The 25,979-nt window shown below is 36.4% G+C and overlaps 1 pseudogene; it reads left to right on the top strand.

Annotated features, from left to right (window-relative positions):
• The first annotated feature begins 434 nt into the window (after positions 1-434).
• On the top strand, positions 435-24,085 carry LOC116868193 (annotated as a pseudogene).
• The last annotated feature ends 1,894 nt before the right edge of the window (positions 24,086-25,979 follow it).

The raw sequence follows: 25,979 nt of genomic DNA, 5'->3' as shown, positions 1-25,979 counted from the left end.
GGTCCATCAGGGGACCCACCTCAAGATATCCATAGGCTCTAACACACCACTGGGCTACTTCCAACCAGGCACAGTCACCAAAAAAGGGATAATTCCATATGTCCCATACCTCCTCACCTTCCTACTTTAACTACACCCCCTGACCTGTGGCCTCATGTCACACAGTCTTTCCTCTGCTGTCCTGCCCATGGCTCCCTTGTGGTGTATTCAATAAACATCTATCTCCTTTTTTTCTGCCTCAGGTGAATCCTTTCACACCCAGGCCACCAACCCCCACTCTCTCATCATCCCACACTTGGGGTCCCTATCCTATCAAGACAGATACCACATTTAGACACCAGCCTTAAGGATCTGAAAAATATGAAATTGGTTTTCCAAGATTTCTCAGAAAAATGACCTAATCAATGGTGCACATGACCAGGTTGGCCAAAAAAGTTCAGTGCCATGAATCTAGAGGCTCCTTCCCACCCAGGGGTAACAAGCATCCTAAAGAAGATCTCAAGCTTCGCCTGAAGGGATGAACTCCTGCCGCCCCTTGCATGTTTTTCATGAACAGAACTCCTCAAGAGCCCCACTGCAGTTTCAGCAAGCAGCTGGTGGAAATTCTTTTTTTTTTTTTAAGATTATTTATTTATTTATTTGACAGAGAGAGATCACAGGTAGGCAGAGAGGCAGCCAGAGAGAGGAAGGGAAGCAGGCTCCCTGCTGAGCAGAGAGCCTGATGCGGGGCTCGATCCCAGGACTCTGGGATCTTGACCTGAGCTGAAGGCAGACACTTTAACCCACTGAGCCACCCAGGCATCCCAGGTGGTAGAAATTCTTAACAAACATAGTATTTAGTTGAGCAGTTTTGGTATCTTCTCACGTGACCAAGTTTCAGAGACTCAAAACCTATTCCAATTGGCCCACCTAGCCCCAGCTCTGTTTCTGGAGAGCCCATAGGAGGACTAAATATAATTAAGGGGATGGAAGTATCTGACAAACTACAGACAATTTTCCCCAAAGCTCCCAAATTAGAGGGAAGGCTCGAAGTACTGACAAATAAAGCTTCTGTTGTGCTCCTTACGGAAGGAAACAAACAGGAAGCAAAATGTAGATTCAGCAAATTCTGGAAATAAGAAATAGTGCTGGTGTCAAATATGAGACATTTGCTATATCAGAAGCTGAAGAAGTTCTGCAGGGGTTTAAAGCTTACTTGAATCGGTCCACGTACCCTCAGCTGTCTATAAAAGGGGAGCTTATTGGAGATCCGGATTGCTAAGGAACTAAAAGACAATGGCAAGTTGCCGCCAATACTGAAAGGGGAGAATTTGTCAATGTTCCACTTGGTGCCCCACTGTTGCAGGAAATACTTCATCCCAGTGGGGCCTCCTGACTCAGGTCTCAGAGGAGGTGAGGGGCAGGGACTGCTTCCTACCCAGTTAGGCTTGGTGTATTTCACAAGTTTGCACTAAATATATGTATGTTTCATTTTTTTTTTCACCACACACAGAATGCAATAAACATCTTCAAATCCAATTAAAAATACTTTGTGTAAAAAACTAATAATTTAAAATATTTGATAATTTAATAAAATAAACATAATTTAATAAAAAATAAAATAAAAAGCAATAAAAATAGAACGGGAAGTTGAAGTCTGTGTTATCAGTTATCTACTGTGGCATTCCAAAGGAATTAAAACTGAGGCTTAAGACATTTACTTGCTCATAATTTGGCAATTCGGGCTGCCCTGCATTGGATAGTTTTTCTGCACATCGCTCCTAGAGTCACTCATGCAGCTGCTGAAACTGAGATCTCTTCTGGGAATGGATGGTCCAAAATGTTAGTGGTTACCCAGGACAGCTACCCAAGGTACCTCAATATTCCTACTCAGAAAGTTATCCAAAAATTCCTATTTGGTAAAAACAGGTAACTTAAAGCCTCTTTGGGCCAGGCATACAAATCACACAAAGTCACTTCTACCATTTTGCTCAAATCAAGACACAGACCCACCCAGATCCAAGAGGTGGGAAGACAGAGTCTACCTCTTGATGAGAGCTGAGAAATTCACATTGCAAGGGCACATGAATACCAGGAGGTATGACTCACTGGATGGTCTTATTGTAATAACCCATCAGTCTAGACATAAAACCATTCTTCCAGAATAATGATTACAAGAACTGTTAATATATACTTAAAAATTTACAAGTATCTAATAACTATTCTACATAACATATAATAATTTTCAAACAACTCTCTGAGATAAATACAATTATTTTCACAATTTTACAAATGAGAAAACAAGATCATATGGATGTAAATGTATTAAAATTGTTTCAGTAATTAAATATTAGGAATATGATCTCAATTAAGAAGTAGACAGATATAATTAGAACAAAAGAGAAAGTCCAGAGTTAGGCTCAACTATATGTGGGAATTCAATCTAGTAAAAAGCAATCATTTCAAATTACTAAGATAAAGTATACTGTGCAACAAATTATTAAGTTATCTGGTAATTGTTTAATTACCATGGATCACACACAAAATGAGCCATTTGAAAAAAGTTAACATTTAATATACAATTCATTCACGAAAATGAATGCAAATAGATCAAATGGATAATTAAATAAATGTTAATCCTGTAGAAGTACTGATACATGGTGTAAGCAAATATATTAGAGTGACCAAGCACATTTAGACCAAAAAATCTTAGGGTAAGCCTGGCTGTGAAAACCAGAAAGTCAAAAAATATTATAGATTTTTATTACATAACAATAAGCTAAGACTACTCAAGACTTAGAAGTAATATTCTAAACACTTTACAATTATTATAACATTTGACATTCACACAATTTCTATGAGGTAGTCACTAGCATTACTCACACTTTACATCTGAAGAAACTGATACACAGAGTTATCCATTGTCATATAGCTTCTAAGAAGACGAGCTAGAATAGGAACATTAACATTCTGACTCCATAACTTGTGCTCTCTCATAAAAATAACTTTTTTTCATTTTTTTTATTAACATGCAAGGTATTATTAGCCCCAGGGGTACGGGTCTGTGAATCTCCAGGTTTACACACTTCACAGCACTCACCATAGCACATACCCTCCCCAATGTCCATAATCCAACCACTCTCTCCCCAAAAATACCTTTTTTTTTTTAAAGATTTTATTTATTTATTTGACAGAGATCACAAGTAGGCAGAGAAGCAGGCAGAGAGAGAGAGGAGGAAGCAGGCTCCCTGCCGAGAGCTCCATACCAAGACCCTGGGATCATGACCTGAGCCGAAGGCAGAGGCTTTAACCCACTGAGCCACGTAGGCGCCCCCCTAAAAATAACTTTTTAAAGATTTATTTATTTATTTAAGAAAGAGAGAGAGAGCAGGAGGGAGAGGCAAATGGAGAGGGAGAGAGAATGTCCAGAGGACTCCCCAGTAAGCATGGAACCTAACACAGTGTTGGATCTCACCACTCATGAGATCACAACCTGAGCCCAAACCAAGAGCCAGATGCTCAACCAACTGACTCATCCAGGTGCCCCCCAGAAATAAAATGCTCTTAAGTAAAAGGCCAATAAAAGGAAATATATGTTATAAAGTAGAAGGCATGAAATAGGAAATGGATTTATAATGGGGATAGCATAAAAGATAATACAGCCAATGGCAAAGAACCTAACAAACAAACAAACAAAAAACAATAGGGAAAAAAATGGACTAAGAATAGAAATGGGAAATTCACACAGAAAAAGAGACACAAATATTCATTAGAAACAAGAAAACATGTTTGAAAGCACTAGTAATCAAGTAAGTGTAAACAAAACTAGGGATTATCAATGCCAGTTATTGGTCTGGGAAAAGTGAAAGTAGTGAATAATGCTCAGATCTTATGAAAATATAAAGAAATAGCTACCCATACGCATTGACGGAGGGATTGTAAATTGGAGGGTGATATGACAAAATACTCCCTAAATCAGAATGACCTTGAAAACTGTAATATTTTCCATAGAAATTTATGCTAGGGAAGATATCTAAACAAATGTGCTAAGATATACATGTATCACATTGTTGTTTGTAGAATGAAAAAAAAAAAAAAAGAAGAAACCATCTTAAAATTCCTCAGTAAGGGACAGGGTAATAAAATTTAGAACCACCATGTCATAAAATGGACTCCTGTGTAGGCATTAAAATGGCTGATATAAATCTATTCACACTGACACTGAAATATCCGCTACCTTGTTGAAAGAAAGAAAGTGGGCTGTAAAACATTCTGTAATGTGTGCTCCTCTTAATATAAAATTGTATGGTAATACATTAAGAGAGCATGAAAGGAAAGTCACATTGAGGTTAATAGTAGTTGGGGTTAATAATAGTTGTAGTTGAAACACAGAAGAATTGATTTTTTTAGTCTTTATTTCTTTACATATTATTTAACTTTTTCATAAGAAGCATTCTCTTTGTAAAACAGCAAGTATGGCCTTTTGGATGTGATAGCATGAAAATGCTGGAGAATCCTCTCTCCAAAAAACAAGTACAAAACTGGACAAAATTGTGAAAAATACACATTTTGGAGCTGTAAAAAGTTGACCAATAACAACAAAACTGACCACACTTATGTATGAAAAATGACAAAGCTTTGTGTAAGAACAGGGGGAGTCTGTCTGCAGCCTTCTTTCCCTTACATGCTTCCTATACACTCTCTCTCTCTCTCTCTCACACACACACACACACACACACACACACACACACACACACAGAGTCAGCTGACATGGTAATTTTACAAGGGCGGGGCTTGCCAGGAAAACCTGCCTCTTTGCTGTCCCCTGGAGCAGACTTGATTTGGAGCAAAGGGCAATAACTCAGGGATGGCAGTGCTGTCAATAAAAGCAGCAAACTCATTAGGTAATGAACAGGGAAAACCTTCTGCTCTGCTAACCTGCGTTTGCAATCTTAAGTGGAGAGAAACTCTAAAAATGAAAGAGCCATGGATTGTAACAGGCAAAAATGGTAGCACTGTATTGTTTGATTCATGACATGCATAGAATATATATGACAATAACAGCATAAAGTAAGCAGAAATTGTTGTTATATTTTACTGGAATTAATTCAACTTTAGCTTCACCTAGCTTGTGATAGTTAAGATGTGTATAGTATCCTTAGTGTAACCATTAAGGAAACAACTCAAAAATGTAGAGTTTAAAAAAATAATAATGAAAGAGGAGACATCACTATCAACCTTACAGAAATAAAAAAGATTTATAAGGGAATACTATGACCAACCATATGCCAACGAAGTACATAAATTAGATGAAATTGACAAAATCAAGGAAGAACAAAAACAACCAAAACTATCTCAAAAGGAATATCTAAACAGACCTATAATAAATAAAAAGATTGAAAAAATAAATAAATAAAAACTCCCTATAATGAAAAGCCCAGGCCCAGAGGTCTTCCTTGGTGATTTCTACCAAGAAAGAATTAATGCCAATTTTTCACAACCTCTTCCAAATAGAAAGGTAAGGATTACTTCTCAACTCATTCTATGTGGTCGGTATTACCCTAATACCAAAATCAGAAAAATGTATCTCAAGAAAAAAATCTATAGACTAACATCTCCTATAAATATAAAATGAGAAAACCCTCAATAAAATACTAGTAACCTGAATCCAGCAACCTACAAAAAGGACTGTATACCATTACCAAGTAGAATTCATTCCAGGAATGCAGGGTTTGACTTCCTAAAATTAATTAGTGCAATACATCATAACAACAGGCATCAAAACAAAATCACATGGTTATCTCAATTGATGCAGAAAAATCATTTGGCCAAACTTAACATCTTTCCTGATAAAAATACTCACAAAGAAAGAAGAGAAGAGAACTTCCTTAATCTGATTAAAGGCATATATGAAAAACCCATAGCTAACATCATGCTTAATGGTAAATAAAAGACTAAATATGTTTCTCCTAAGAAACAATACAAAGATACCCACTCTTACCAGAATAGGCAAATCCCTCCAGATGGAAAGTAAATCAGTGGTTGCCTAGGGCTGGGTCAGGGAGGGATTTAGGAGGAAGTGGGAAGTGTCTGCTAATAAGTACGGGGGTTCTTTGGTGGTGACAGAAGTGTTATAAAATTTACTGTGGTGATGGTAGGCCAACTCTGTGAATACACTAAAAAGTACTGAATTGCACATTTTAAGTGGGTGAAACGTATTATATATGAATTAAACCCTAATAAAGCTATTAGTTTTTAAAAGAAGAAAATAAAATAATATAGTAAAATATTGATTCAATACAAAAACTGTAAAAGGAAGAACAAAGGGACAAAAAAAGACATGAGATGTTGAAAACAAAGAACAAAATGATAGAGATAAATCCAGATATATCAATGTCTTTTCAAGTATGAGATGGCAGAGATGGTCAGACGGAATTAAAAAACAAGATCCAGCTGTGTTGTCTGTAAGTGACACAATTTGGGTGTAAAGATGCAGTTAGGTTGAAAGTAAAAGGGTGAGAAAAGATATACTAAATATACAGGACCCATAACAGGGCTGGGGTGGCTATACTGACATCAGGCAAAATAGAGTATAAGACCAAAAAAAAAAAAAAAATTATTAGAGAAGGACATTTTATGATACAAGAGTCAATATATATGGAAGCTATACATGTACACACACCTAAGAGTAGAGTCCCCAAATATACCAGCCAAATACAGACAGAATTAAAAAGAAAAACTGACAGTCCAACAATTATAGGTGATTTCAATACCCCATTCTCACAATTGATAGAACTGGGCAGAATTTTAATACTGGGATAGAAGATTTGAACACGATCAATCAACCTAACATTTATAGAATGCGCCACCCCAAAACAGTAGAATACTCATTCTTTTCAAGAATAAATAGAACAGGGGAGCCTGGGTGGCTCAGTGGGTTAAAGCCTCTGCCTTCGGCTCAGGTCATGATCCCAGGGTCCTGGGATCGAGCCCCATATTGGGCTCTCTGCTCAGCAGGGAGCCTGCTTCCTCCTCTCTCTCTCTCTGCCTGCCTTTCTGCCTACTTGTGATCTCTATCTGTCAAATAAATAAATAAAATCTTTAAAAAAAAAAAAAGAATAAATAGAACATTCCCCAGGATAGACCATAGTCTTAGCCATTCACTAAGTCTCGGTAAATCTAAGAGAATTAAAATCATATAAAATACATTCATTGAGTACAATAAAATTAAATTAAAAAGTGACCATAGAAAGAAATTTGAGAGATCTCAAGTATTTGGAAATTGACCATCTGTAAATAACCCAAAGGTCAAACCAGTAACCACAGGGAAAATAAGAAAATCTTACTTGAAAAAGAAAACACAACATAAAAATTGGGGAATGCCCCTAAAGAAGTGCTTAGAGGGAAATTTAGTCATTTGAATACTTACATTAAAGAGAGAAAAAAAAAGATAGAAATAAAAGAAATTATCTAAGCCCATACCTCAAGGAAAGAGAAAAGAGAAACCTAAATTAAATAGAAACAAAGAACAAATAAAGAGCAGTGCTGAAATCAATGAATCAGAAAAATATAAAACCAATAAAGAAAAACAACAGAACCAAAAGTTGGTTATTTGAAGAGCCAACAAAATTAATAAACTAAAAAGATAGAGTGACAGAGAAAAAAAAAGACTTTCCTCAAAAGCCTTAAAGATTTTTGTTTCAGAGCACCTCAGTGGCTCAGTTCGTTAAGCGACGGCCTTCAGTTTAGGTCATGATCCCGGGGTCCTGGGATCAAGGGGAACCTGCTTCTCCCTCTCCCTCTCCCTCTGCCTGCCACTCTGCCTGCTTATTCTCTCTCTCTCTGTATCTGTCAAGTGAATAAACAAATCTTAATTTAAAAAAAAAAAAAGATTTTTGTTTGTTTTAGAGTAGTCTTAGATTCAGAAATAGTACCGAGAGTTTCAGGATACCCTGCCCCCAGTTCCCCCTATTGTTAAAATCTTACTTTATTATGGTACCTCTGTCACAACTAATGAATCAATATTAGTACAATATTATTAGCTAAAGTCCATACTTTTATTTTGATTCCCTTCATTTGTATGAAATGTTCTTTTCCTGTTCCAGAATCCCATTCAGGATACCACATCACATTTAGTCAGGATGTCTCCCTAGACTCCTCTAGACTGGGACCCTTTGTCAAACTTGCCTTGCTGTCTTCTATGACTTAGGTAGTTATGAGGATTACTAGTCAGGTATTTTGTAGAATGTCCCTCACACTGAGATTGTCTAATGTTTTTCTCATGTTTAGACCATTATGCATGTTGGGGAAGAAAGACTACAAAGGTAAAGTGTTTTTCATATCCCATTATATCAAGGATACATGTTAGCAACATGACATGGCTGAGGATTTTGACTTTCATCACTTGGCTGCAGTAATTCTTGTCAGATTATTCTAGGGTGAAATTACTCTTTGGGGCCTCCCCAGCCTCGTGCATACTATACTCTTTGGAAGGGAGTCCCTATGCGCAGTCCTCACTTAAGGGGGTGGGGGAAGTTATGCACTGCCTCCATAAGGTAGTTATCTACATAAATTATTCATAATTCATAACTCCTTGGTATGGGATATTTATCTTTCATATTTATTTGATCATTTGTTTATATCAGAATGAACTCATGAGGATTTACTTAAACTCTGGATTATAATCTGGTTTATAACCTGGATTATAATCTGATACTACATTATTTATTTTGTTCTTTAAATCTTCCCAGCTTTGGCCATTGGGAGCTTTTCACATCCTCTCCTGTGTCACTTTGAAAAATTCTCATCATTTTGTCTTTCAAGGACTTTCTTACTTTCCCACAAGATCTCTGGTTTTGTCTTGTATTTTCCCGATCCAGGCCAAGGATCCAACATTTCTCCAAGGAGCCCTGGTTCCTTTCATTGGAGAAGAGTATTAAAAAGCAAAATCTAGATGTCAGTGGGCATGTTGCTTGTTTCTAGACCTTCTCAGAGGACAAAGCTAGGAAATATGTGTGTTTATTAACCCATGTACACACAACCTATAGTTTTATATATATATATATATATATATATGTATGTATGTATGTATAAATATACATATATATACACATATACATATGTATACATGTAAATGTATATGTTTACATATGTGTATATGTGTATACATATACATATATATACACATATATATACACATATATACACCATTATATATGTGTGTGTATATATAATGGTGTAATGTAAATGAGATAGATAGATAAATAGATCCATCCATCAGTATTTATATTAAGGTAAATGTGTTTATACTGATACAGTGTCTCCATCGCTAATTGGGTACCATATGGTTCATTCTAGTCTTCTTCCTTAACTGTAATAATCAGTTGCTTTTCAAAAATGTGCCAAGATAATTTGGTGGAGGAAATGAGCCATTTCAACACATGATGCTGAAACAATTAGATATCCACAGGAAAAATCTTTAAAAACTAACTTAAATTTTTACCTCACAGCATTACAAAGATTAACTTAACATGGGTCTTAGACACAATTGTAAAGCTAAAACTGGGCAACAAATAATGAGACACTCTTAACTACAGAGAACAAACTGAGGGTTGATTGAGGGAGGTGGGTGAGGGATGCGACAAATGGGAGATGGGTGTTAAGGGGGGCACTTGTTATGATGAATGAGCACTGGGTGTTATATGTAAATGATGAACCACTGAACTCTACTCCTGAAACCAATATTGACCTGTACGGCCACTAACTAGAATTTAATAATTAAATAAATAAATACTAAACTAAACTAAAACTATAAAAATTCTATAAGAAAACATAAGATAAATAAATCTTTGTGCCCTCAAAGCAGACAAAAAAAATTCTTCAATGTGACACAAACTGCACAATCCATAAAACAAAAAAATCGATAAATGGGATTTCTTTTTAAGATTTTATTTATTTATTTTTTTGGCAGACAGAGATCACACATAAGCAGAGAAGAAGTCAGAGACAGAGAGGAGAAGCAGGGTCCCTGCTGAGCAGACAGCCAAATGTGGAGCTCAATCTCAGGACCCTGAGACCACAACCTGAGCAGAAGGCAGAGGCTTACCCCACTGAGCCACCCGGCACCCCAATAAACAGGATGTTATTAAAATAAAAATCTTTTGTTCTTCTAAAGTTAACATTAAGAAAATGAAGAGACAAATTAAAGACTGGGATAAAATATTTGCAAATCATATATTTGTTTCAAAAAAAACCCTGCAATTATTCAGTATTAAGAAGGCATCAATTCAATTAAAATATGGGTAAAAAACTTAAATAGACACATCACCAAAGAAGATATATGAATGGCTAATAGGCACACGAAAAGATGCTCAATATCGTTAGTCACCAGAGATACTTAAGCCATAATGAAATACCACTAAATACCCACTAAACTGACTAATCCAAACAACCATCAAAACAAAGTTTTAACAAGAATGTGGACAACTGGAACTCTCATGCATTATTGATTGGAATATAAAATCATAAATATAAATCATTGATATTTTTATATAAATATAAAATCATTGATTGGAATATAAAACCGTATAGTCACTTTAAAAAACAGTTTATCAGTGTTGTTGTTGTTGTTGTTTTTTAAGTTAACTTTATACTTACTTTAAAACCTGACATTCACTTCCTAGGTATCCTCCCAATGAAAATGAAAATTATGTCCACCCAAAGACCCATGAATGAATGTTATAGCAGCATTATCCATAATATCTAAAAGGTGAAAGCAATCTAAACATCTATCAGTTCACAAACTGATAAACAAATGTGGTATATCTCTGCAATGGAATACAAGTCATTGTTAAAAATTATGAACCATGGTTTCATGCTGCAACGTAGATGAGCTTCAAAGACATTGCATATGCGAAGTCATAAAAGTCCACATATTGTAAGAATCTGTTTATATGAAATCTCTACAAATGGCAAATCTGTAAGGGACAGAAAGCAGATCTGTGGTTGCCAGGGAGGGACTGGTGATGGGGTGGGGATTGGCTGCAAACAGGCATAACGAAACTTCTGGGGATGACGCAAATGTTCTAAAACCCAGGTTGTAGTGATGGTTGCACAGCTGTATAAATTTATTAAAAATCATTGAGATGTACACCTGCACAGAATGAATTTTATGGTATTTAAGTTATGCCTCAATAACTTAAGAATATGTAATAATAGTTTTAAGCATAGGGCAGTATTTAAACAAGAGAGTAGAGAACCCAGCAATGGTTATAGACAGAAATTTAACATAGAATGAAATGGCTTTATAAGTCAATGGAAAAGGGGTATGCTACAAATGATGCCAGGACAATAAGTTATCCATAGGGAAAAAACAATTATTTTTATTTCACACAATATGAAAAGATAATTTCCAGATAGATTAAACACTGGAAAGTAAAAAATAAGTCTTTAATATTTTTAGGAGAAATTATAACCCTTGGGGTTAAAAAGTTTTTTTAAACAAACAAAAACCTATGAAAGAAAGATAAGTAAACCATGAAAATTTCTGATCTTAATACAGTGATGCATAATAGAAACAAGGAAAATGAAGCCACCAAGAGAAAAGAATATGTGCAGTTCTGATTTTGGTTAAATGACAAAAGACTAGAATATATCAAGACCTCCTAAAAATCAACAAGAAAAAGAAAACCCCAAACATGGAAAAAGTATATGGCTAGATCATTTAGAGAAAAGAGAACACAAATAGCCATTGTATATATATATCAAATGATGATAAACATCTCAAGTGATTATAAAAAAAAAACAAATTAAAACAATATGTGATCCCCATTTCACATCCATCCAATTAGCAAAATGAAGAAAAGTCTGGCAATACAAGGATTTGGCAGGCATGTGGAGAAATGGTAACATTCAAACACCAATAGTAAGGGTATGCAAATACTTTTTTTTTTTCAAGATTTTATTTATTTATTCGACAGAAAGAGGAGACACAGCTAGAGAGGGAACACAAGCAGGGGTAGTAAGAGAGGTAGAAGCAGTCTCCCCACTGAGTAGGGAGCCCGGTGTGGGACTCAATCCCAGAACCCTGGGATCATGACCTGAGCCGAAGGCAGAAGTTTAACAACTGAACCACCTGGGCGTCCCAAGGGTATGCAAATACTTTTAAGAGCAATTTGACCATGGTTAGTTGAATCAAATAGCAGTCTTCAGAATACAAACTTCTAGAGAGATGTGAAGACATTCTAAATAGTACACACACAAGGAGAGGTTTTGAAAATTAATTTCCACACTGAATTTTATACCTGAGGCTAGTATCAAACTGTATGTTAACTAACTGGAATTAATTAATTAATTGATTGATTGATTTTAGATTTTATTTATTTATCTGACAGAGAGATCATAAGCAGGCAGAGAGGCAGGCAGAAAGGGTGCGGGGGAAGCAGTCTCCCCACCGAGCCGAAAGCCCTATGTAGGGCTCCCTCCAGGACCCTGGGACCATGATCTAAGCTGAAGGCAGAGGCTGTAACCCACTGAGCCACCCAGGCACCCTAACTAACTGGAATTTAAGTAAAAACTTGAAACTACAAAAAATTTAATTTAATTTAATTAATAAATTAATATTATCTGAAAAACCTTTATCTTCCATGCATAGATGGATAAAAGCAAAGAAAAGGGAAGTTGTAAAAAAATTACATACAATTTTGCCTTATTTAATCCATAGACATACTCATGCCAAAACTTTATGTTTTATCTCCTGAAAATTAGAATATTAAAGATAAGTGAACAGCATGTTGGCAAATGCCAATCCACCATTAAATGTGTCCTCTCTGGTGTAGCCATTGTCTGTGATGAGGAAGAACTTGGTAAGCATTCTCGTTCCCTTATGTCTTGAATCGTGCCTATATTTCCAGGATATTAATGAAATTATTTAGAAGGCATGATAAAATAGAAAGGTTTCATCAAAACCACGTGCAATCTCTAATGTTACCGAAAATAAAGAGTTTTTATTTTTCTCGGTTTTCCGTGAGTAACTGGTTTAGGTAGGGTAACTTTAAGTGAAAAATTAATAAATATAATCACGTATTTGTTAAGTCTTGGAAAAGCCTTTTTGGCATACTTCCCAGAAATGGAGAAAATCGATAACTTTGATGAAACATTTGTATTTGAAAGGGAGATGACTTCCCTTCATGAACCACATGGGTGATAGCACATATTCTACCCCACCTGTAGCCCCCCAGAACCTAAGGTAGTCCTCATTCCAGGCTGACCCTTGCCACCACTACAGTGCTGACCCCTGCGAGAAGATTCAGAGAGACCTCAGCACACCGATTCTCCAACTGGAGACCTGGTTATCAGAATTTAATGACCATCCTAGTGTGTGTTAACAATGTGATAATATCTTGATGACTGCTCTCATTTTCGGACTGCCTTTCTTCTAGAGTTGTTCAAGGAAAGTTCCATATGGCCTTTTACATTTTTTAATTACATATGACCAACTCTGGGGTGAAATATAAGCAGAACCATCAAAAAAGAGAAATCCCAGCCCTTTTCACCGTAAAACCCCAACTAGCGTCAAGATACAATGGTCTCTCCTTGCTTTAATATTGCAGAGATAATTTTCATAATTGTAATCAATGTACCCATATTATTTTAAAATTCTATTTTAGTTAAGATTACAGAATCTAGATTTTTTTGCATCCCTACCTCATTTACATATTTTTAAGGAGCAATGTGTTTTTCAGTTTGTTAATACACCAGATTATTTAATTAAAAAAAAAGTGAAATGGCGTCTAATTCTTTACTTTCAATGAAACTGAAGAACTTAATTAAATTTTTGGCTTAAGAAGCTTGTTAATTATTAATATCCTTTATCATTATTTTAATTTTTGTTTATACACAAAAGAAGTTTGGAGAAATATATAATGCTGTTAATTCTGTTACAGCAAAAGACTCGTGTTCTTATCTAGACATTTATTTGAATAATGGGGATTAAGTTGATGTTGAAAATTATTTCATTTAACTTTATATAATACTCATTTATATGAACTAATTGACAAAGTCCATCTCTTTTAGAAATATACTCCCAATACAATTTTACCTTTATCAAATTTTTTTAACATATTTTGTGGTCTTGAGCACTAATGTAATAGTAATTAACTATAATGCCATCCCAGTACAAAAATATTTTTAGAGCCTAATGTCACAAGAAAGTTAAACGTACCTGTATATTATTGTTGAAGAAAACTATGACAGACTGATCAATAAAACACTTTCAAATATAACAGTATGTTATAGTAACATAAAATTATTTGAGAAACATGTGATGGAAATACAAATTTGCAAAGGAAAAATTACAGTGCAAAATTTTCAATTCTTAAAGAAGAACCTGCTCATGTATCTTTAAAAAGCCAATAGAGGGCAATGTTACTGATGTTTCTATTACATTTAGTACAGTTTAAAAACTGTATGAACTTTGCTTTTAAATGTCTGTACGGGGGCACCTGGGTGGCTCAGTCCTTAAGCACCTGCCTGTGACTCAGGTCAGGATCCTAGGGTCCTGGGATTGAGCCCCATATTGGGCTCCCTTCTTAGCGGGGAACCTACTTCTCCCTCTCACTCTTCTTCTGTGTTCTCTCCCTCAAATAAATAAATAAAATCTTTTTTGAAAAATTAAAAGATAATAATAAAATAAAATAAATGTCAGTACAGATCTTTCTAGACTTACAATGAGACTACATCCCAATAAACCCACTGTAAGTTGAAAATATCATTAGTTCAAAACACATTTAAAGTACCTAACCTGGGACGCCTGGGTGGCTCAGTTGGTTAGGCGGCTGCCTTTGGCTCAGGTCATGATCCCAGGATCCTGGGATCGAGTCCCACATCGGGCTCCTTGCTCGTCAGGGAGCCTGCTTCTCCCTCTGCCTCTGCCTGCATCTCTGTCTGCCTGTGCTTGCTCTCTCTCTCTCCCTCTGTCCCTGACAAATAAATAAATAAAATCTTTTAAAAAAATTAAAAAATAAAATAAAATAAAGTACCTAACCTACCAAATATCATAGCTTACCCTGATCGACCTTAAACATGCTTAGAACATTTACATTAGCCTACAGTTGGACAAACACACAAAGTCTAATGTACAAAAAATTGAACATCTCATGTAATTTATTGAATACTATAAAAATAGTGTTTTTAATGAAAACCAGAAGGATGGAATGGGTAGAGAGTGATTGTAAGCATATTGGTTGTTTATCCTGTGATTGCACGGTGGCCTGAGAGCTACACCTTGCTGCTGTTGCCCAGCATCATAAGAGAGTAACTACCGCATAGTGTTCACAGGGAAAAGATCAAAATTCAAAATTCTAAGTATGGTTTCTACTGAGTGTATAGATAGTGCTTTTGCACCATCATAAAGTCAAAAAATTATAAGTCAAACCATCATATGTCAGGGGCCGTCTGTATTTGCAAGATAGCATTCATATCTTCTGCAACTAATTGAACTCATGTCAAAAGATTTTAACTATCAGCTTAAGAGGTATGAGGGGCTTAGTTTTAGCTTTTAGTTTAGGTTTGTAACATTGTTTAGATTTTAAAGTTCTTTTGGGAAATGCAAGCAAAAATGTAGAAAGACCATTAAGGAAGAAGAAGATAGTCTCTTCTGATCAAACAGTTGCATTTTGCACACAGCGCCTCCTGCACAAGGAGAGGTGATATATAGGTCAGGATAGTCATTGCCACACTGTTTGTGACAGCAAAAGCTAGAAACAAATACTTACCAAAAGAGGAGCGAATAAACAAAGGGCACAACTGCATAATTGTGTGTGTGTGTGTATACATATGAAAGTAGATGCTTAAGACCAATGTCACTCAAAGCACAGTCTATGAACCTATATCAGATGGCAAACTATTTGTCACCAATCTGTGTCAAGATAGTATTAAAACTGGGAGGAAGCATTTAGAAACTTTTATAGCAGCTTGATGGAGTAATTTTTATCTGTTTTTTTTTATATTTATTTATTTGACAGAGATCACAAGTAGGCAGAGAAGCAGGCAGAGAGAGAGGAGAAAGCAGTCTCCCCGTGGAACAGAAAGCCCGATGTGGGGCTCGATCCCAGGACCCTGGGATCATGACCTGAGCCAAAGGCAGAGGCTTTAACCGACTGAGCCATCCAGGTACCCCTGGAGTAATTTTTATCTGTTAAATGTAATAATGAAAAGTGCGACTTGCCTTTAGTACATCTTTTTTTATCATATTTTCTAATAATCCACTGTATTGTGTTTTAATTAGACAAATGGTTGATGATCCACTGAAAATTTAAAAAAAAATCTATATCAGAGTTGAAGCAATGATCTTTAATCAAATAAATAAGCATGAATAAATCTGGAAAACATAATATTGAATGTAAAGAGAAAATTTGAAAATCATAGGTACACTGTGTTGCCAATGATTTTATACATAAACATGTACATAGTAAAATATATATTACCCAAATAGTAAAATATAAACAACTTACATAGTAAAAAATGTAAGTATGTACTGATAAGCCATGAACGAGAATGATATATATCAAACTCTGAGTAGATGTTCCCTTTTCAGAAGATGGGTGTGGAGGAAAGCAGATTCGTGGAGGGATGAGGGCTTCGGCTGCATCTTCAGCGTTTTGTTTCTTTTTAAAATATCTCTAAGACAAATATGACAAAACTTTAAGATTTTTTTAGAGCTTCCTTGTAGGTATGTGGATATCCATTATATTGTTCTCTAGCTCCTTTTATGTTTGAAATATTCCATAATAAAATACATAAGAGTAAATCAAAGTTGTTGTTGTTTTTTTCCAAACACAATCTAAACCGTAGATTGTTGGAAATTTTCCACAAAAGAAAAAAAAAAAAAGAAGTAAAGAGATCTAAGAAAAGATCAAAGCTCTTCTAAAGTATCAGGCAAACTTAACAGATTACGTGCCTCTCCAGCATCATCTATTGAATATGAACTATGTGCGAGGAACCATGCAAGGTATTGAAAATTTAAAAACAAAACAAAACAAAACAAAAAACTATGCGTTGAGGATATAAAATAAACTATTTAGAAGAAACCCAAGACTAAGTCAAGAGTTTGTTGAGTCAGATATCTTGATATGTACCCAAAAGAAAGCTGGATTTCTGTATCTTAGACGACAGGATTTTACCTTGAAAGGGATGAGAGTCCCACCGTTATTGCTTATATTTTCCCACATTATCATTCTCTCCTGTGATACTGGTCTTAGTAGTGTCACCTGATGAACTGATATTTCTAGGAAGAGTCCAAGGCTTATAAAAGAGATTACAACACATGCTGGGCAGATGTTTCCCTCTGCCTTAATTTTATTTTATTTCATTTCATTTTTAAATTCAGACGTTAGGCAAGCGTGATCTTTATGCTGTTGCTTAACTCTGCAGGCCAGCTGCCTCTACAGCAGCCCCAAACAAGCGGATTTCCTTTGTGTGTCTGAAATCATCTAACACCAGACATCAGCCTAGAGGTTTCCATCACTCGCGAGTGCTGGCTGCCCTATCACCAAGCGCGGGGAATGATGGCTCAGTAACAGTGATTTCCTTTCCCGTTTCATTAAATTGAATGTGAAGTAAAGGGAATTTGTCCTCCTTGAGAGGGTGCTTTCTTTGACCTACGGGAAGTTTGTTGTTATAAAATGGAAATACAATTACTGGAGAGATGTAAAAAAAATGAAGCTAAGTTGGACAGCTTGCAAATCATTTAACAGTGTGCACATGATTTAATAATAATAGGGTCAAGGTTTCCAGAGAAAATAGTTTGATGCTGATTACATGATACTAAAAAATAGAGATGCTTCTGTGTGTCACTGAACAATGAGGACACAAGAATAGCAATAAATGTTCTTCATTATGGCTCTGTCCCTCTGGGGTCTGGTCACTTCAGATACCCTTCAGTGGAAATTGGAGCAATTAAGATGGTTGATTTCCCAGGGAAAGAGCTTTGTTAGCTCAGTGCAACCAGCACGAAGGCTTAGGAGACTGTCTTAACATGCATGGCAAGTCCTATTGGAAGGTCAGGCATTCCTCTTGCCTGTATTCACAGCCTAAATTAAAATAGACTATTTATCAGAACTAGGTATCCAACTGTTAAATTAATCTGAAAGAAAACTAAGATATTTTCTTGGATTGTTTGCAAGGATTTAGAAATTTGCCTCAAAGACTTCTTCAGGGACCATTTCAGAGTCCTTTTTCAGCTCTGAAACAAAAATCAGAGCTATTTTACTAAAAAAAGGAAAATGAAATCTGCCTCAAGTAAGTCTTCAGTTATTCGTGAAATCCTCTTTCTTCACTATTTCTGTTGAAAAACCAAACACCAAGACAAAAAACTTGGGCTATGTTTATAAAAAATAAAGTTAAATAAAAAAAAAAAAAAAACTTGGGCTGAGAGGGACACTGAAATCAATGGTTCCTTTTGCAATACTACAGCAAAGCCTGCAAAGAACCTCAAAGCCACCTAATTAATTTTCTGTCACTTAAATGTTTATGTAAAAACAGAAATGCGGGAGCAGAGAGTTACAGGGAATTGTGTCCTGTCCACGCAGCCCCCAGTGGGCTCTCATGGCTGGTAAGAACAACAACCTTCCAGCAGGCCTAGAATCCTGCTTCTGCTACAAAGTAGTAGCAAAATCACTCAAACCCTCTCTCCTTCCTTTCATCAATTAAATGGGAAATAACAAAAAAATGCCTACCTCATTATTTTGAAGAGCGAAAGCTTCAATGTGTGTCAAGCACATAGTGTCTACTATAGGCAACATATAAATGGTAGCTATTGTATTGTCGAATTTAATTGAGTCATCGCTCCAACTAAAAACAACATCTTAGACAGCAATGGTGTCAGCTAGAGTGAGTCACACAATTATGGGGCTTAAAATTTTGTAAATATCTATATGCATTTCAACATTGACATGCAGACAAGCATATTTTAAAACAGAAGAAAATACTACAAAATATTAAATGATTGTGAATATGGTGATATTTTCTTTTTGATTTTTTAAATATTTTCCCCAATTTTAAAACAATTTTTCTATTTTCCAAAATTTACCTTTATTTTTAACTTTCTAAATAAGTGCATTTTATTGCAGAGTAATTACACTGTACTAATGCTGATTTTAAAACAAAAACATAAAGTTGGACCCCATCCAACCCAACTTACTGAAACATATCTGACCTTAAGTGAAACCATTATTTATATAAATATTCAAACTAATTTTTATTTAGCATACCTTACTATAGATTCTTCACAGAATTTACTTTTGTAATAAGAAAATGGAATTTCAAGATGTGCCTTGGGTGGCTCACTCGGTTAAGCATCTGCCTTTGGCTCAGGTCAGGATCTCAGGGTCCTGGGATGGCGCCCTGCATTGAGCTGAGCAAGGGGTCTGTTTCTCCCTCTCTCTGCCCCTCCCCCCCACCACACTTGTACAAGCACATGCTCTCTCTCTCAAATAAATAAATAAACAGAATCTTTAAATACAAAAGAAACAATTTCAAAAGGAAATAAAAGTTAATAACAAAAGTCTAGCTTTTGGTACTTGATCCTGGAATACTTTCATTCCGTGCCCACTTGAAAAAGCTGGACACTGATCTCTTCTTACTATTTCCACTTTGAGGGACAGCTTGCAATTTGTTTCTGAGCTTGATTTCTCTAAGAAAAGATTTCTAGCTACTTCTAAGACTGAAGTCTGTTCACAATAGCTTCAGGAATGGCTTTCCCATTTAGTGTAACTCTAACTGTTTGGGGCTTTTCTTTTGTCTGCATTAGAAACACCTACAAATGTAATTGCAGATACTGGGGATTAGTGCAAAAATAGCCCATCTTAATATTTGGTGTCAGAATATTCACTTTATTTACTAATTTCTGAAGGAGCTAATGTGCCAAGCTAAGGTAGCCTAAGTGAGGAGATGGAAAATTCGGTTCCTCCTCAGAAACACCAAGAGATTCTTTTTTTTTTTTTTTTTAAACACAGTTTCTGGAGACCCTCTCCAATCCTAATGAATCAGAAACACCCAAGAAGGAAGTGAAGAGGAAAAAAAGACCTGTGTTTTTGAATGCCACATACGTGATACCAGTAATTGGGCAGGTTGGTCCAATAAAAGTTTGCGACCAGTTAATATTAGGAGAACGTGTTTGAAATTTAACAATTACAGATAGCTCTATTTTACATCATATGTGTTATGTACTAGTATATGTATATACTACATCTACACATGTTCTTTATATGTGATGCATTTTTAGATCAACTCGATCAATTCTCCATCACCTTGAGTAAATTGGAATGTTCATAATTGTTGATAGGCAAAATAATCCTTATTCAAAATGTTATCTGAGTTTTATTCATTTGGTCCAATATTTGGGTGGTAAGTCCTTCACAGTTTCCCTTAGAAGATGTCTTTGTTTTAAGTCTATTGGTTTCCAGTAACAGAAATGCAAAGAGATTTTCTGGCAGGACACTTAGTTCTTTTGGCTCTTTGCACTGGACCAATTCTGAAGTTGAAAGGTGTTTGGAAAAGGGTTCAGAGGAAGCAGAAAGTGACTCTCTAATAAGGCATTATTACATCAGGTTTATGTGAACAGCAACTGAATGTTCAATTATTTGTATGTGAATTGTTTGGCTATCTTCCAGTCCAACTATAATATCCATGCGTTATATAAGTTTGTTCTGATCCAACTCTACTGACTTTAGATCCTTTAATTTTGGCCAAAAAACATCTTTTCAATCAAGTTACAGATGCTGCTGTTACTTAAGGAATGGGTAATATGAGAGAGTCCCAAATATTTTGCCAATTCCTTTCTAAACAAATAAGCTTTCTGACTTTTCTACTTAAATTATGTAAAATGTGTGGGTCTTGGGAAACGAATATAAAATAAAAACAAAATCAATTTTTTTCCTACTGGGTGAGAGAGATACTTTTGGAAGTAGAAAGTAATAGTTTCCTGTACTCATTTTTTCTTGTAAGAATGACTTGACCAGGCAAGTAACGTGCTAGACTCTACCTCCTTACCTTGGATCTTGAGCACATCAGTCCTAGTGATTGAAGTCAAGCATATTTGTTTCCAAATATTTAGAATAACAAGATCATTAAACTATAAAGAAGATCCTTGAAGGATTTTATCATCCACCAAAAAGAAGTGCATGGCTATATCATTGTTTTCTAGGTTGAGACTGCTTTTTAACTATTTCCCCCAGATTCCCAAGGTTTAAATTTAAACACTCAACATTTCAAGTATACACTCCAATGCCACACTCTCAAAATTAAAATGCCAAAATTTCCATCAAAGGAATCATTTGAGAAAAAAATGAATGGTGATCCACAGTGCCCTGGTATGCCAGTTTTGATCACTGTATCTTAAAAGTGATTCTAAGATAAAAACTTAGTGTTGTTTTTTTTTTAAATTATGAGATAACTTATCATGTCACCAAAGATGAACTTGTTTCAGAAGACGAACCACGTCTGAAGAGATTCCAAGTCAATAATTGAAAAAACCTAAGTCTGAATCCAAAGATATTCTGAGTCAGAAGTGTGCTGCTTTGCTAAATCTTACTTGAGAACCCTTTAGAATCTGAGGACTTTGGGACAAAGCAGTGGCTCATTGTAATTCCTTTCCAAGTCACATTCACTGGAGAGTAAGTGACCATCCAAGCTGGAAGAGACCAAAAAGGGTGCCCTAATAGCTTCAAGGCAAATGAGGGAAGGAGCAGATCAAAGAAAGTAATATAATTCTTTCCTTGATAAAAAGCTGATACTTTTCAAAGTTGCCCCAAACCAAAGGCCTCTTGTGTTCCAATTTATTTAGAATTCTTTTTAATACCATGCATTCAAAGAATTCTTTCCTTCTCAGGGAAATTCAGGAGGAAAAAAATCATATTTAATTAACTAGTCAAATGAGTGAAAATTTCATTTGAAGTTAAATATTTTTGAAATATTTGGCTTAGCCCCATAATACAATGCCCAAAGTGCCTTCAGATTTTTATTCCTAAGTGGGTTTTCAAATTCAATTAAATTCTCTGGCTTCAAAGCTGCTTAAGAAATATTCTGGGCCAAAGATATTTCAGTTACCCTTAAGCCCTCTGGGAAGCGCCCCTCCAAAAAAGTCAGGTCATTTATTCCTGAACCCATAAATGTCAATGCAAACATACCCTGAAGTTTCATTTATCACATAGAGGTTGAGTGAACCTATGATTGGAAGTAAAATGAATAGTAATAACTTCTGAATATGTTCCATATTTTTGCACGCTCTGCAGTCTCCAGTATCAGTTTTCGTTTGCTACTCCAGAGCTGGAATTTATTAAGGTATATTAGGGATAGAACCCAGATTCATATTTCAAATATTTCTGCCAGACTCCCATGCAAAAGCAAAAAATAAGTGCTCATTGATACTGATAATTCCCACCACTGCTGACAAGTTTCACTGTTTTTTTCTTCTTTTTCCCAGCTGAGAAAATATTTGCTGTTGAACATCTGGCTGAGGAATGTTGAGAGTCCAAAGGCCTGGCATAGTATCTGAAATGGATTTTTTAAAGACAAGTAACATGGAGTATGAAGCAGTTTCCCAGAGTGAATTTTCAGAGAAAATGCCCCATATTCTTTCATGGAAGTCAGAACACCCTAAAAATTGAAGGGTGGGATAACAGAGGTCGGTCAGTATCAAGAGTTTATTGTCGTGTAGACATTATGTGCCATCATAGGAGGTTCAACTTACAGCTGTATAACCTACTGACAGCCATGGCTGACAGACTAGACAATGACTGTGCCAAGCTGGTACCAACAATGGCATCAGCTACTCACACTTGTGCTTGTCAGGAAAGAAAAAGGTAAAGCTCTCAGACTGAGCATGAGAATGTCCTTCCCCACCTGTGTTAGCACTCTACTCGGGAACCAGGAGGAAAGTACATAAAATTTCTCTTACTGACTCCTCTGGTCAGACACTTGACCTTCTAGGGTTGAGTTCAATGAATTTTTGTTCAGAAAATATGTGTGTGGGTGGACAGAGTGGTTGTGAGGACAATTCAACATCGGTAGAGCTTGTGGCAAATTAAAGAATAAAAATTTGTACATGTTTGTGCAAACATGTCCAAACAAGCCACTACAAACTAATATCTCTTGAGTTACTCTAAAACTCACTTCTAGTAGTTCAACAGCACAGGCTGAATAAATTTGTATAACCACACATCTATGCGCCTCGTATCCACCAATGGACCATATTGATTGGCATCTACTTATAGCTCTCCTTTGTATTGATTATATCAATGTGTTTCAGACACAAAGAGCAAAAATCCTAGTCATCTTACACACGTGAGAACCACATGTAGTATAAGGTGATTCCTCAAAAGAAAGGATCATATCCTAGCAATCCTGAAATTCCCAGAATCTGGCAATATAAATATTTTCTGCTTGACTTTAACTGTAGCCATTTAACATACAGAATTTTAGATCTGAAAAAGAACAGAAATCATCTAGCCCAAGATTTTCATCTGTGAGAGTAAGAAACTGTGAAGGTGGGATATTTTTCTTAAAATTATGCTAACAAGCAGCAGACTCAGAGCCCTTACCTCTTTCTACCGCACTCCAAAGATAGCTTCATGATCATTGTCATGATGTCTCTTGTCCTGATAGTGAACAAAGAGATTTGTTTTAGAATTTCTATCAATTTTGGAAATTGTTACATTCTTCTGTAATATATTTAGTAGAGCATTCATTTTTTAAATCCCGAAATGCTAATATGGAGATCGTGAGATTCACGTTGGAAAACTGAGGCCAGCGAAAGGGACTGAGTAGCGGCATGGTGCAAAGTGAACAGCCCTACCCTGGAAACAGGGCTCCCCCGGGGGGCTCCCGTACCAGACGAACCTCAGGGGTTCTTCTCCCTTTCTTTCTCCTTTTGTGATGTTCTTTCTTCTTTTTTGTTTTGTTTTTGTTTGTTTGTTTGTTTGTTTCCCTTTGTGGTAGTTTGACAGAAACAGTTGTGACCAAACCAGGAAAAGTTATTCTTTCAGAAATGTGTGGCCAGATACCCATTATATTAGAAAGAGAAATGTATACACTTTCCCTTGAAAAATGACCATTTCTATCAGAATGGTGATAATTTTCTGATCTAGTTATTGCTAAATTGCATAGTGGGTTGCGGGGGGGCGGGGTTGCTGGGAGATTTCTCTTCCTTATTTTATAAAAGCAGTAAATAAATTTCTCCCAGAGTGCTTAGTGCTTAGTGCTTGGGTTTGGTTTGTGAGCTCTTCCGGGGAGTATACAGAGGCATAAGCTGCTGCCTTAGAAGCCCAGGGTAGCTTGTCCTTTCCCTGAAGACCCCACAGACGATTCGCAGCCCAGCAGCAGAAGCACAGCAGCCTGATCCAGTTCCTGTTTTATCCGTAGCTTTCACTCCTGGATTCAATTTTCCTCGGCAAGTCCTGTTTGAACCCTGCATTCCCACACACGGGCTCCCATTTTCTCATTTTCAAAATGTACATAAAATGGACTATTATGAACAGAACCAAAGCCCTGGGAACAATGTTAGCCTCTTCCATGTAACAAAACCAAAAACAAATAAGCAAACAGAGGCCCCAGCCTGTGGGAGGAGAGTCACTACCACCGTAGATGACAGCCTTCTGTTCCCTGGAGTCCTGAATTATGCAGAGACCTCCTTGGGCTATAATAAATTAGTTTGACAAATTATTCCTCTCACCAGACTTATCCATTCTCAACCTTTCTGAGAGGGGGTTTTAGCAAAGGAAGCTTTGTCTGAAAGTGACATGCCGAAGACATCTGTTTAACAGATTCATTTCTTTAAGGGTCTGTGAAGGCTGCTTTCACCAGGAAAGAGTGTGGGGGGCACCACATTCTCCAATCTCCTGGAGCTCACACGCCATGTGTCACCGTCAGTCTTTCCATCACCTCTCTGATCTGTCCTTTCGCTGCCCTCTGGAGTCCCACGGCTGTTCCCAGAGGGACGGCTCAGCCTCCATCACATCCCATTGGCCAGAACACATACCTGCCACTCAAATATCTCACAGATGCATTTTTTTTCTTTTATTTTGAGGAAATCCATTTCCTAACGATTATAAAATAAAAGCTAATATATTTTCATCAATAAATATGTTACCATAGGTCCCCTTGGAAGAATCATTAAGATGTGTTTTTCATCCTCCAGGAGATGAACAGCAAGTACACCCACGTCCAGACTCTCCGAGAACCCATTGCCCTAAATACGGGAAAAAAACAAAACCTGGCCTCTGTTTTCAGCCTTGCCTCTCCAATCTGTTCCTCACAATGCAGCTAGAGTCATTTCTCAAAAGTGCAAATCTGAGCACTTCAGAGACCCTGGCTTAAAATGCCTGGATAATTCTCCATACCCCTCATCATAAGCCTAAATTCCTTCACAAGATGTAGAACACATTTTGTGATCTGGCTCCTGCCTCCCTCCAAGACCAGTTTTCTCTTTCAATACACTATCCCACCTCCCTTCCAACCTGCACCTCAATCACACCAAAATGCCTTTAGTTTGCCTTATTGAATGACGTACCCCCCCCTCACCGCCACCTCGAGGGCCTGACACATGCTGCCAGCTCGGCTTGCTACTTTCTTCCCTTTCACCCTCCTCCTTTGAGTGGTTTCTACTTTTTCTTTTTTTTCTGTCTCTGCCACCATTGCCTTGGGGAAAAATCCCTGGTCCTCTAAGGTTCAACTTAATGCCCACAGCTCAATCAGTTCAATTGCAGCAATCAGTTCAATTACAATGGCCTATTTTCTTCTTTTTCTTTTTCATTCCTTCTCCGTAGTCAAGATAACAAGTGCATCTAATAAGTCATTATAGCCTCAGCATGTATCTCATACAAAAATGGAAAAATGTAATAATTTATGACATGGTGAGCCTACTGCTGTAAAAGAAGAATTTTACCTACTGTCCTGCTCACAGTGATGGTAACATAACCTTTACTCTTAATCTCAAAGATGGTAAC

This window comes from Lontra canadensis, unplaced genomic scaffold (genome assembly GCF_010015895.1).
Source record: "Lontra canadensis isolate GAN:19392208 unplaced genomic scaffold, GSC_riverotter_1.0 scaffold14, whole genome shotgun sequence".
Lineage (NCBI taxonomy): Eukaryota > Metazoa > Chordata > Mammalia > Carnivora > Mustelidae > Lontra > Lontra canadensis.
This window is presented reverse-complemented; position numbering and strand designations above follow the sequence as displayed.